The sequence below is a fragment of the Pelodiscus sinensis genome, chromosome 9, assembly GCF_052426305.1.
Source record: "Pelodiscus sinensis isolate ZL-2025 chromosome 9, ASM5242630v1, whole genome shotgun sequence".
Classification (NCBI taxonomy): Eukaryota; Metazoa; Chordata; order Testudines; family Trionychidae; genus Pelodiscus; species Pelodiscus sinensis.
The window spans coordinates 52,873,090-52,885,181 of record NC_143060.1 but is presented as its reverse complement, the minus strand read 5'-3'; positions in this window follow the sequence as shown (position 1 = coordinate 52,885,181).

Sequence of the window (12,092 nt, the reverse complement as noted above, 5' to 3'; positions counted from 1 at the left end):
CAAAGGAACACTGGCAGGCCTACACAAAGGCCAGGGAGCAAAGTTCCCACTCTGGGGTGGTACTACATACTTGCTGCTACTAGAAGCAGATGGATGCTATCCTGGGAGGGTGACCAGTCACCTTCCCCATCCCTTGCCCATCATCAACTCCATACAGGACACACTGTAACTAATGACTAGAAGACAATTAATGTGACATCAATATTTAAAAAGGGCTCTAGAGGTAATCTTTCCAATTACAGACCCATACATCTGATGTCAGTACTGGACAAATTTGTTAGGGAGAAGTCAACATGGATTTTGTAAAGGGAAATCACACCTCACTAATCTACAGTTCTCTGAGAGGGGTTAACAACCATGTGGACAAGGGGGATCCAGTGGATATAGTGCACTTAGATTTCCAGAAAGCCTTTGACCAGCTCCTTCGCCAAAGGCTCTTAGGTAAAGAAAGTTGTCATGGGATAAGAGGGAAGGTCCTCTCATGGATTGATAACTGGTAACAGGAAACAAAGGGCAGGAATAAATGGTCAGTTTTCATAATGAAGAGGTAACTAGTGGTATCCCCCAAGAGTCCATACAGGGACTTATTTAAAAATGATCTGGAGAAGGTATAAACAGTCCCATGCAAAATTTGCAGATCATATTAAACTTCTCAAGACAGGTAAGAACAAAGCAGAGCGTAAAGAGCTTCAAAAGGATCTCACATAACTAGGTGATTGGGCAAGAACATGGCTAATGAATTTTAATGATGATAAATGCAAAGTAATGCATGTTGGAAAAAATAATCCAAACTACACATACAAAATGGTGGGGGCTAATTTAGCTCTAACCACTCCAGAGAGAGATTTTCATAGAATCATAGAATACTAGGACTGGAAGAAAATACAGGACTATGTAGCACTTTAAAGAGTAACAAGATGGTTTATTAGGTGATGAGCTTTCATGGGCCAGACCCACTTCCTCAGATCAAATAGTGGAAGAAAATTGTCACAACCATATATACCAAAGGATACAATTAAAAAAATGAACACATATGAGAAGGACAAATCTCGAGAGGTCATCGAGACCAGTCCCACGCCCTCATGGCAGGACCAAATATTGTCTAGACCATCTCTGATAGACATTTATCTAACCGACTCTTTAATATCTCCAGAGATGGAGATTCCACAACCTCCCTGGGCAATTTATTCCAGTGTTTGACTACTGTAGCCAGACAGGAACTCCCCTGTAACATCCATCTTTGCTTGCCTGGAGCATACAGGGCACACAGAGCAGTAAGCCTTGAACAGAAGGCCTGGATATGGCAGGCTGCAGTAACCCTGAATGGCTGTAAACAGAGATATACCAATTGCTGACCAAGAGGCTGCCGAGGAGTGCCCTTGACTGAAACCCATATTGATACGAACACACACTGTCTGCCGGGGGAGGAATCTCCCGCCCAGTAAAAAAATGTCTAGTACTCACAATTTAGTTCTCTCTCTTGGGGTACGTCTAAACTACATGCCTCCGTCGACGGAGGCATGTAGATTAGCCAGATCGGCAGAGGGAAATGAAGCCGCGATTAAAATAATCGTGGCTTCATTTAAATTTAAATGGCTGCCCCGCTCTGCCGATCAGCTGTTTGTCGGCAGATCGGGGCAGTCTGGATGCGACGCGCCGACAAAGAAGCCTTTCTTGATCGGCACAGGTAAACCTGGTTTCACAAGGCATACCTGTGCAGATCAAGAAAGGCTTCTTTGTCGGCACGTCGCGTCCAGACTGCCCCGATCTGCCGACAAACAGCTGATCGGCAGAGCGGGGCAGCCATTTAAATTTAAATGAAGCCGCGATTATTTTAATCGCAGCTTCATTTCCCTCTGCCGATCTGGCTAATCTACATGCCTCCGTCGACGGAGGCATGTAGTCTAGACACACCCTTGCAAGTGTAAATTAACTTGAAACTTGCTTGTAAGAACTGGAGTCACAAAAACGGACCAGTACAATTTGGCAACTTAGATAAGAAAGAGGGTATAAAGATGGGTCCAGCAGCACATTTACTCAGTGTGTCAATCTACCATCTATCTGCTGGTTGGGTTTGACCTCCCGAGGTTCCATGGGGACGCCCACCTCGTATTCATCTTTCCTAGGAATTGAGGGACCGGCCCTGGCTTGACCCGCTGGAGTCGAGAGGCACAGAAGGGGGTAAAAATTGTACCTGGATGTGGTCCTTTGTCTTAAGTGTACACATAGACTTAGAGCTCTTTAAAGATTAAGCTGTTACTTGGTACCATTATTTTTATTTTCTGTCTTTATTTTCTTTGTAACCATTTTTAAGACCTATATTTGCTAGCAGTTAAGAAATAGAGCAATAGCCATTGTAACCATATGATTTATAAGCTTCTTTACTAAACCTGTAACTGTTCAAGTTTTAATCTGACTCCTTCAGTTGCTGTAACAGAACCAAGCACAATTTAAAAGAACTTCAACCGGTCGTAAGGGACAGGTATAGGAAGAGCTTGGGCGTTTTGGATCGTGTCACTCCCAGGTGACAGATCCATTGGGGCATCTCTCAGTCTGCCCTAGACTGCCCGCTGCGAAGGGATCCTGTATCCTAGCAGCTGAAATCTGAGATGTAATAAGCTCTTCCTATAAACTCTGGGGCGTCTGTCAGCCTGTTGGCTGCCCTCTGCGATGGGACCCCGGTCCTAGCGGTAAAGGCATGGACATTAAACCTTTTCTCGGTAACACACACACACACACACACACACTGCCCTGATCGTCAGCTGACAACTACTCTGATAGTTAGGAACTTTTTCCTAATGTCCAACCTAAACCTCCCTTGCTGCAGTTTAAGCCCATTGCTTCTTGTTCTATCCCAAAGATGAACAAGTTTTCTTCCTGCTCCTTATGACATCCTTTTAGATACCTGAAAACTGCTATCATGTCCCCCCTCAATCTTCTCTTTTCTAAACTAAACAAACCCAATTCTTTTAGTCTTCCCTCATAGGTCATGTTCTCCAGACCTTTAATCATTCTCGTTGCTCTTCTCTGGACCTTCTCCAATTTCTCCACATATTTCTTGAAATGCGGTGCCCAGAACTGGACACAATACTCCAACCGAGGCCTAACCAGTGCAAAGTAGAGCGGAAAAATGACTTCTTGTGTCTTGCTCACAACACTCCTGTTAATGCATCCCAGAATCATGTTTGCTTTCTTTGCAACAGCATCACACTGCTGACTCATATTCATCTTGTGGTCCACTGTAATCCCTATATCCCTTTCTGCCATACTCCTTCCCAGACAGTTGCTTCCCATTCTGTATGTATGAAACTGATTGTTCCTTCCTAAGTGGCGCACTTTGCATTTGTCTTTATTAAACTTCATCCTATTTACCTCAGACCATTTCTCCAATTTGTCCAGGTCATTTTGAATTATTACCCTATCCTCCAGATTAGTCGCAACCCCTCCCAGCTTGGTATCATCTGCAAACTTAATAAGCGTACTTTCTATACCAATATCTAAATCATTGATGAAGATATTGAACAGAGCCGGTCCCAAAACGGACCCCTGTGGAACCCCACTTGTTATGCCTTTCCAGCAGGATTGTGAACCATTAATAACTACTCTCTGAGTATGGTTGTCCAGCCAGTTATGCACCCACCTTACAGTAGCCCCATCTAAGTTGTATTTACCTAGTTTATTGATAAGAATATCATGAGAGACCATATCAAATGCCTTACTAAAGTCTAGGTATACCACATCCACCACTTCTCCTTTATCCACAAGACTTGTTATCCTATCAAAGAAAGCTATCAGATTGGTTTGACATGATTTGTTCTTTACAAATCCATGCTGGCTGTTCCCTATCACCTTGCCACTTTTCAAGTGTTTACAGATGATTTCTTTAATTACTTGCTCCATTATCTTCCCTGGCACAGAAGTTAAACTAACTGGTCTGTAGTTTCCTGGGTTGTTCTTATTTCCCTTTTTATAGATGGGCACCTTATTTGCTCTTTTCCAGTCTTCTGGAATCTCTCCTGTCTCCCATGATTTTCCAAAGATCATAGCTAGAGGCTCAGATACCTCCTCTATCAGTTCCTTGAGTATTCTAGGATGCATTTCATCAGGCCCTGGTGACTTGCAGGCATCTAACTTTTATAGGTGATTTTTGACTTGTTCTTTTTTTATTTTGCCTTCTAAAACTACCCCCTTCCGACTAGCATTCACTATGTTAGGCATTCCTACAGACTTCTCGGTGAAGACAGAAACAAAGAAGTCATTGAGCATCTCTGCCATTTCCAAGTTTCCTGTTACTGTTTCTCCCTCCTCACTGACCAGTGGGCCTATCCTGTCCTTGGTCTTCCTCTTGCTTCTAATGTATTTATAAAAAACCTTCTTGTTTCCTTTTATTCCCATAGCTAATTTGAGCTCATTCTGTGCCTTTGCCTTTCTAATCTTGCCCCTGCATTTCTGTATTGTTTGCCTGTATTCATCCTTTGTAATTTGTCCGACTTTCCATTTTTATATGACTCCTTTTTTATTTTTAGATCATGCAAGATCTCGTGATTAAGCCATGGTGATCATTTGCCATATTTTCTATCTTTCCTACACAGCGGAAATGCTTTTGGGCCCTTAAAAATGTCCCTTTGAAAAACTGCCAAATCTCGTCAGTTGTTTTTCCCCTCAGTCTTGATTCCCATGGGACCTTACCTATCAGCTCTCTGAAATCCGCCTTCCTGAAATCCATTTTCTATATTTTGCTGTTCTCCCTTCTACCCTTCCTTAGAATTATGAACTCTATGATTTCATGATCACTTTCACCCAAGCTGCCTTCCACTTTCAAATTTTCAACCAGTTCCTCCCTATTTGTTAGGATCAAATCTAGAACAGCTTGCCCCCGGTAGCTTTTTCAACCTTCTGAAATAAAACGTTGTCTCCAATGCAGTCCAAGAACTTATTGGATAGTCTGTGTCCTGCAGTGTTATTTTCCCAACATATATCTGGATAGTTGAAGTCTCCCATCACCACTAAATGCATTTCATCAGGCCCTGGTGACTTGCAGGCATCTAACTTTTTATTTTGCCTTCTAAAACTACCCCCTTCCCACTAGCAGTCACTATGTTAGGCTTTGGATGATTTTGTTAGTTGTTTAAAAAAGCCTCATCCACTTCTTTCACCTGGGTAGGTGGCCTGTAGTAGACTCCTAGCTTGACATCACCTTTGTTTTTAATCCCTTTTAGCCTAACCCAGAGACTCTCAACACTTCCGTCTCCTATGTCCATCTCCACCTCAGTCCAAGTGTGTTCATTTTTAATGTATAAGGCAACACCTCCTCCCTTTTTTCCCTGTCTATCCTTCCTGAGCAAGCTGTACCCTTCCATATAAACATTCTAATCACGTGTATTATCTTGGAGTCATTGTGGATTGTTCTCTGAAAAAATACACTTAAGGAGCAGCAGCAGTAAAAAAAAAGCAAACAGAAAGCTTGCAATCACTATAAAAGGGATAGAGACTAAGGCTATGTATACACTACAGGGTTTTATTGGAAAAAGGTACTCAAAAGCTACTGTTTTTTGGTAGTTTTTTTCAGAAGAGGCTTTTGGAGAGCCCTTCTTTCTCATGGTAGGAGGAAGGCAGGGCTTCCAAAAGAGCGCATCTGCTCTGCTGCAAAAAATAGCAGAAGAGCAGACACGTTCCCTGAATGCGGCAGAGTTTTTTCAGGATACCTCTGGGACTTTTCAGTTTAGAAAACGGGATACTAAGGAGGGATATGAAAGAGGTCTATAAAGTCATGATGGGTATGGAGAAAGTGAAATGTTATTTACTTGTTCCCATAACATAATAACTAGAAATCACCAGATTAAATTAATGGGTAGCAGTTTAAAACAAACAAAAATGTTGTTTCTTCATGAAGCTCATAGCCAAGATGTGCAACTCCATGCCAGAGGATGTTGTGAAGGCCAGGACTTCAACAGGGTTCAAAAAAAGGACTAGATAAATTCATGGAGGTTAGGTCCATCAGTGGCTGTTCACCAGAATGGGAAGGAAAGGCGTCCCTAGCCATTTTTAATTTTTAAGTTTTAATTTTTAAAGTTTTAAATTTTTAAGGTTTGTCAGAGGCTGGAAATGGATTACAGGAGAGGGATTATTTGATGATTACCTGTTTCTGTTCAGTCTCTCTGGGACATCTGGCCCTGGCCATTCTCAGAAGAGAGGATACTGATCTAGATGGACCTTTGGTTGTACCCAGTATGTCCATTCTATGAAAGTTGACAGATACTTTTTTTTAAAGATAGAAATTTGAATTTTCAATCTCATCCATGAAAAATAGCTGAAAGGTTTTCTGAGACATTCCAAAAGATTCATCCATGAACAAAGCTGAATCATAGAAAGTTTTAAATAAAAAGGTGCCTATGTTGCAAAATGATGTATGTTGAAACCTAGAACAATTTTTTTTCAACTTTACATATACTGTACTCAGATAAGGTGGATGGATTTTTAAGGTATGTTTTCAGAAGATCTGTCTGTTCTTTACTTCCTTAACAATGGATGGGCCCTCAGTGAAAACCGCTATTTTAAGGATACTTCTCAGCAGGAAATCCAGGCTGGTGCTGCAGAAAAGGCCTGATCATACATCTCTTATAAATGCATGCATTTTTTCAGTTGTAACAAGTTCTATTTTTAAGGGAATATCATTTTTAATTAACCATTGTTAAGTCCTTGTGTTCACTCACATTGTAACAGGAGCTGCATCTGTTAGACCCAGCCTATAGCATGTAATTTTCAACATGAAAGCTGCCTCCATGATTAATTATTTCAGTATATAACTAGATTTAGTCACGTGAATCGTTTTTAAAATGGTTGTTCTTTTTCTTTAAGAACTTGACCTTGCCTAAATCACAGTGCTAGTTTCAATTTATGACTAGTTCTGTCATATAGGAAGAGAGGATGTAAATGTGAAGCTAGAAGCTATAACTGTAAACCAATTGTAGTTCCCTTACTCTAAAGCAGTGGTCCCCAACCTTTAGAGGCTGCCGGGCGCCAGGGGGCGTGGCCGTTCGCCTGCCGGGCGCCAGGGGGCGGGGACACATGCATGCCTGGGGCCGAACGGCCCCCCCCATAGCCGCGTGCTAAGGGGCGGCCCCCCCCGCCCCCCTCCGCAAACGTCGTGCTCCCGGGGCCGGCCCCCCCCTGCAAGCGCCGGGGGCCAGTGCCCCCTCCAAATGCCGCACGCCTGGGGCCGGTGCCCCCTCCTCCCCCAAGCGCCGCACGCCCGGGCCAGCGCTCCTACTAAGCGCCGCGCGCCCGGGGCTGGCCCCCCCTCCCCCCAAGCGCCGCGCGCCCGGGCTGGCGCTCCTAATAAGTGCTGCGCGCCCGGGGCCGGCGCCCTCCTCCCCCCAAGTGCCGCGCGCCCGGGGCCGGCGCCCCTCTCCCCCCAAGCGCCGTGCGCCCGGGGCCGGCGCCCCTTTCCCCCAAAGCGCCGCGCGCCCGGGGCCGGCGCCCCTCTCCCCCTAAGCGCCGCGCGCCCGGGGCCGGCGCCCGGGGCACGAGCGGCCAATTGGCAGCACTCCCGGGGCGGCGCTTACCATGCGCCCCGGGCCGGCTCCGGCACACAAATGGCCGGGCGGGCGCACACAAATGGCCCCGCGGGCACCGTGTTGGGGACCACTGCTCTAAAGGGGCCTCTGTTCTATTCTGAAAAGACCCAGTGTGCTACAATCCAGACTACAATTCCCATGAGCCCTTGGGAAAAAACAGGAAGGAAGGACTCTTGTGTGAGAGAGGACTGCTCTCTCCATGTGCTTGAAGAAAGAGGTTTAGCAGTCTGGGACTCTGCCTTGGAGTTTGGAACCAGAGGGGGAGCCAGGCTGCTGCCAAGGACATTGACTCAGTTGGATGCAGCTACTAGATGCCTGTTGGAACTGGGAGTTAGCAGGCTGCTTCCTATAGGCACAGCACAAGGCAGTAAGTTTTGAGCCTTGTTGGAAAAGTGTTGCCTGGGACAGAGCTGCTGTTTAGCCTGGACCAAATCCTCACAAGTGTCTAGGACTGAGTCTAGGGGTGTGCACACTCTGGGGTGGGGTCACTGTTGTCTAGCTATATAAGCTTCAGTTATTGTTATGTGTTTTGTTAATTGCTAATCTGTTAATCCCTGTTTATTTAAGTTAAGATTGTTTATTTTAAAGTGTTCTATTAGATGTATATGATTTGTAGTTGTTCTGGAATTAGATACAGATTTATGTTGCAATGAGTATATTCCTGGAGGCTCTCAAGGCACCAGTGTGTGTACAAGGCCAGCAAGGTGGAGGCACCGCTATTTTACATTCATTGCCAGGAAGGGACTGCAGCAAGGGGGTGGATAGGGTTTTCCCCAACTAAACACCAGCACCACTGGGGTGCTCAGGATCTCTTTTGGGTTAAAACACCAGTCGCCCAGGCACACCTGTGAGTGTGACCTGCTCCCCAGTAACCCGGGGAGGAAAAGGGGGGTTACACAATTAACAAAGAGAAACATTTTGTGGCATATGGCTATCTATAACTAAAGCCTCTAATTTTGTCTACTCATGTGTGCAGTCTTTAGGAACTTATGGTATCCCCTAGATATTCAGATTCTACTTGAATCATAATGGCATAATCCCACATGAAAATGTACTTGTGCAGATATTTTTCCCATCAGGTGAGAAGTTGAGCTGAGTTAGCTGCTGCACATAAATATTATAGTAAAGGTTCAGGATCTGCCTGAAGGCATGATTATTGTTCTTTCCTTTGAGTCAGTACATGGTGTTAGTTTTACATTCCATCCAGATGATGGCTCTTCAAATAATACAGTACTCACCATTTGTAGTCACCAAATTTCATGGCCCTTTTCACAAAGTTTAGGGGAGTGTTATGTCCAAATTCTAGCCTTCCTAGATTTTCCCTTCAGTTTCAATTAGGATATTTTTCTGCACTTCCTGGCATAAGCTGCACAGCTTCTGGGAGTGAATTATGGCAACTACTATATTGCACTAGTGGACAAAAAAAATTCTGCATAGATAAGACTAGATTTGGCCTTAATGTCTATTCTGTGCATTTATTTTAGAGATTTATGTAATTGGATTGGTGTAAGTCACTACCAAACTAAATTTGGCCCATCACTAGCTCCTTTATTTAATTAAATATAAATAAAGCTGTATTCATTGTCTGTGATTATAGTTTATCACATACCATATCAGTGTTTAAACTATTCTATATAAAGATCCTCTATAGTAATAGTGATTTTTATATTACTGAGTTATATCAACTAGCAGGATTTGTCACAAGTAATTAGGTACTTTGCTGGAGGTAAATTGTGCAGAAGGTTTGACCTCTGGGTAACCTTATAAATAGACTTTCAATGCTGTGATGCTGTATGATATTGAGTGCATCTCTTAGTAGAGTTGACAGTGAATCTAGATTCTGTAAATGTCTACATTGTTGATGTTTGTGTTTGTATGTGTTTCATTGTGGATATAACTGAATTTTTTCCAGGGTGTTCAGCAGAAAGGTCAATCTAGTCTGCTATAATCGATTCAATAATCTGTTTTGCTATCTTCTTGACTTTTCCCTGGATGTTCTTTGTTTTTTTGCAGTGTTAGTGGTATATCTGTCTTGCATACTTCTACCATTTTAAATAAGTCATACACATATTCCAGTTTTACCACAGTAAATATGAGAACAGAATGTGTCTCCTTAAATAAGCAAAAAATATAATAACAAAAGTAAAGAATGTTTGCTTCTATGGCATATTATTGTTGACTATAATAAACCGACATATTCATCTTTCAATAAAACAGATAATGGAATAATAAAATAAAATTTTGTTTTAACAAATGTATAAGTAGGCATTAAAATACTTGATATCTTAAATCTTAATGAGCTTTGGTTAAATTAAAATAAGGGAAGGCAGTAGAATGTCATTAGTGCCTAGATTCATCACTTCTTTTCCTACAGAGCTTATCTGAAAGCATACTTCTGCCAAGGAACGGACTCTCTGGTTTTACAATATAAATGCCAAACTAGTGCTGCTGCTATAACATCCATTGTAATCTGTCACATGACTCACTGTAATCCACATCCATAGGTACAATCTCCTTTCCAGAAAATATTTCAGAAATCCTAGCATGCTGTCTAACAATGTATCTAAATTGGGTTTTATATTCTTGTAGGAAAAAATCACAGAAATGTCAGAGCCCACATGCAATTTCATTAATAACCATTTTGTTTTCAATCACACACGTAAATTGATCCATTTTTCTTTTTCCTCTTGGAGATTTTGTCTTGTGCATTTTGTAAAGAAAATTTTACCCTTTGCTCATATCAAGAAATTTTATAATAGGATTTTCTTTAATTTTAATAATTATTTATGATGGTTGCCTCATGTTCAGTTCTTTCTCTGCACTGGTACATGTATGGATATTTGTGACATGAGACTTCTTTTTTTATTCCTCTGGCTTAATTAATGCTTCCAGGTTATCTTTAAGTGTTGTTGCCAGTAATAGATGTAGTAATATCAGGGCCTAACCTATAAATTCTTGTACCACATTTCTGGGGAAAGACCTGAGACCTAGGCAACAACCATCAAGACTTTGCTAATGTAAAGCAAAGTTAAGCTATGAGCAAGAGGCAGGGTCTGCTCCCAGAACTTATCACAAATAGGGATGACTGCAAACATATTTATGCCTAATTGGTACTAGGCACATGCTGGAAACACATTCCAGAGGAATGGTAACAGAACAACTCGTTAAAAAACACCTTGGAACCAACACACTCCCCACAGATAACAATGACATACTGAACGAGATTCACAATAGCATCCAGCAGGCCACTATAATGGATAGTGATGTTTTGAAAGAACCACATGTACAAGGTAACGAGTGGTAGCTAGGTACATCAGAGAGTGGCACCCTGATACATCAGGAGTGATGAGTAACCTGTTTGTACCTGTGTATAAAAATGTATCTTACAGGGATTTTCCTTGTCCAGCCTAGGGGCCAGTAGAGATCCCACAACTGACAGGGTTGAGTCCATTATCATGGGCACACATTCTGGCTACGTCTACATTGGCATCCCTTTCCGGAAAAGGGATGCTAATGAGACAAGTCGGAATTGCAAACCCACGGGGGATTTAAATATCCCCCGCGGCATTTGCATTTACTGGCTGCCGCTTTTTTCCGGCTTGGGGATAAGCCGGAGAAAAGTGCCAGTCTAGACACGATTCTCCAGAAAATAAGCCCTTTTCCGGAGGATTTCTTATTCCTACTTTCAAATAAGAAATCCTCCGGAAAAGGGCTTATTTTCCGGAGAATCGCATCTAGACTGGCGTTTTTCTCCGGCTTATCCCCAAGCCGGAACAAAGCGGCAGCCATGTAAATGTAAATGCCACGGGGGATATTTAAATCCCCCGTGGATTTGCAATTCCAACTCGTCTCATTAGCATCCCTTTTCCGGAAAGGGATGCCAATGTAGACATAGCCTCTTAGTATAACTGTAGACCTCAGATCCAAGGAGCTATTACTGTCCTTTGTTTATAATAAACTTGGACTGGCGCCTTTGTCCCTTATGTGATTTTGTGGCCTTTGAGGTTCTGTCAGTGTGTGGTGCTACTTATGCAGCGCCAGTGAAACATATGTGGGAACACATGCATGCATCCGGTTAACATCATTGGATGGAAGAAGATACACGTCAGGACACTGTACTGGTAATTTCTTAACACAATAGAGTGGTTTGCCCACTGGGCTAGAGAGTCTGGGCTAAAACAACCTAATTACACAATGAACCCTAGCTGAGGGCAATCAATTCCCAATAAAAATGAGGCTTCAGTGATGATAAAGCCTGGCTGAAAAGAGCTGGAGAAGGAGAAAGGTAGGATGCTCAGATTGGGAAGAAAAGTTCTCCAGGTAAGGAGACCTGGGGGAGAGATCAATTAGATATGATAGAGGTAGAAGTGCAGAGGCAAGATAGGGAGATACCCAGGAAAAACTGCAATATAGGTAAAGGAGTACAGGGTCAGGGACCAGAACTCAGAATAAAGGATGGGAACAAGCAAAGGGACAGGAGCCAGAAGTGAAGAATATCTTTCCTGAACACTCAGT